Consider the following 2,423-nt stretch of genomic DNA (forward strand, 5'->3'; position numbering starts at 1 on the left):
ATGTAATCTGCACGAGAAGGGATCGACTTGATCACCTATTGGATTCATTTCAAGAAGCGATAGTGCATGTAATCATGGGGTCAAGGCAGTACATACTGATTTTGGCATGGAGCATATATTAGTGGAGACAAATGAACTGATGGCTAAACAGGCGGCAACGTCCACAGACTTTGATCTGTCTATAGCTCCGTACTCAGTCTAGGGACGGTGGCAGTTGTGTGCGTGTACTTGGAGCGAATGATCAGAGAGTTTTTTATATGGTTTAGATTAGGGATGGAAACGGATCGAATACGCATGGAATCGAAATCGGATAGTACGATTTACCACATTTTAATCCGAATGCGAATACGGATCCGGATATCCTCGAATACAAATACGAATCGGATAGTTCGAATACGAATCCGCATTCGGATATTTACTCAATTCAACTCAGAAGCGCATATCCTAAAATTCAACCTAGATGAATAAAATTTAAGTGCAAGTTCATAGATAGTCAAAAAAAAAAACTACAACCAAAGTAGACTCCCAATAATCTCCCAGATCGAAGGCAACTAAAATCATAAAGGATAATATTTCATACAGTGCCATATCAAAGTGAAATAAAGTCAAAACAACAATGGTGTGACCATTGATGTGCAGTCCTAGATCAAAGTACATGACATTCAATTCAAATCCAAGGGAACTAAAATTGAACAAAACACTTCTAGAAGTAGGCAGTAGCATTCGTAACACTAGGCAGGAGAACAGCAAGCAGCCAAGCACCAAGTAGTCAAGCAGCATCTGCTCGCCTACCACCTGCTTGAACGGTACATCTTTCTCTTCCTCCTTGCTGTGGTCTGCACAACCAGATCAAATATCGGTAAAAAATTTATATAGTTTCCCAACAGAATAAACATGATATTTTTTTTCTACTTCCATTTCTAGGTGTGAAACAAATTGGTCACCAAACTTTACAAGTTATGAGAACAAAATCAACAGACTCTTTGTCCAAAACATATATAGGACAAGAACATATGTTCTAAAAACCCAGGAGGAAGTATTGATATAGAGATGATGAATTAAATCTTGATATAAATTTGTGTCATTGTACTCCATATAGCCATCATGAGAGTGGAAATTTTGATAATGAAATATTCAAAAGGAATAGAAAGTCACCTAAAGAAAGAGCCATCCTAATTTTCTTCCAGTTCCAGATCCACAATGGTGTCACCAGCATCAGCAGGAGCACCTACAACACATGATGATCAAACAATATGTATAAACAAATAAATCTGAGTATCTAAAACTAACAGCACGAAGCCTAGCTAAATAGTTCATATACCTTCATCTTGTTGGACTTCATTTATACTAAGACCAGCTAAATCGTCAAGAATTGAAGGTACGCCACTTTGATCTGAAATAAATAGACAAAAAGATACAAGGAAAATTAGTAGTGACTAATGTCAACTGGAAATACAAATATACAGTTCTGAGAAGTACAGAAGTGGCAATTACCTATCCTTGATGCTCTTATCCAATCCTTGGTGCAAATAAGTGCCTCAACAACTTGAGGGTCCAAACGGCTACGATATTTGTGAACAACTCTTCCTCCAGAACTGAATGCAGATTCAGATGCTACTGTTGTCGTAGGGATAGCCAAAACATCCCTTGCAACTCGAGCGAGGATAGGATATTTTGCACCATGGGCCTTCCACCAGCTCAAAATGTCGAAGTATTCACCTTCTTTCCAACTCAACAATGGTTCATTGTTATATTGATCTAGGTCAGACTGCTCTTGGCCAGTTTCAGTATTATCCCTTAGAAATGAATTTAATCTTTTTCTCCTTGGCTCCTCATTTAAGTCCGTATAGCAGTAAGAAGTTCTAGCATTTCTAGTAGTTCTAGCTGCAGTTTGTTGCACAGGACTACTTGCAGCAGCAGTATAAATGGAGGCATAGGAATCATAAAGCTTTTGCAGAACTTTTTTGAATTCATACATATCATCAAATCCATAATCATCTGACATCTCACTGTAATAAAATTCTACCACCTTCATCTTGTACCGGGGATCTAAGAAGCATGCAACTGCTAGAGCAATATTGCTCATCTCCCAATACTTATCAAATTTCCCCTTCATGGACTTTGCCATAGAAACAATGAAATTGTCACTGCTTTGGAGCCACTCAATAATTTTGAGGTTAATTTCACAAAATTCTGAAAAGAACAAGTTCGCTGTTGGATAATGAGTTCCTGAGAGAAGTTTAGTGGCATCATAAAAGATTTCCAAACAGTTACACAGGGCAGCAGCATTGTCCCATTCCTCTCTTGCAGGAGCATGCGGACCATATTTATCGGGATTTAGTAGAATAAGCCTTTGAAAAACTCTTTTAAAGTGAAGAGCATCTGCTAGCATTAAGTAGGTTGAATTCCATCTAGTAGACACA

At 38.1% G+C, this 2,423-nt stretch overlaps 1 long non-coding RNA gene across 1 annotated transcript; it reads right to left on the bottom strand.

The window, feature by feature from the left end:
• Positions 1-1,155: 1,155 nt before the first annotated feature.
• LOC133907770 (uncharacterized) lies at positions 1,156-1,884 on the bottom strand. Its single transcript, XR_009908020.1, has 3 exons — positions 1,495-1,884; positions 1,322-1,393; positions 1,156-1,228 (listed from the first exon to the last, which is right to left on the bottom strand). It is a non-coding gene; the product is annotated as an uncharacterized LOC133907770 (long non-coding RNA).
• Positions 1,885-2,423: the final 539 nt, after the last annotated feature.

This window comes from Phragmites australis, chromosome 24, assembly GCF_958298935.1.
Source record: "Phragmites australis chromosome 24, lpPhrAust1.1, whole genome shotgun sequence".
Taxonomy (NCBI): domain Eukaryota; kingdom Viridiplantae; phylum Streptophyta; class Magnoliopsida; order Poales; family Poaceae; genus Phragmites; species Phragmites australis.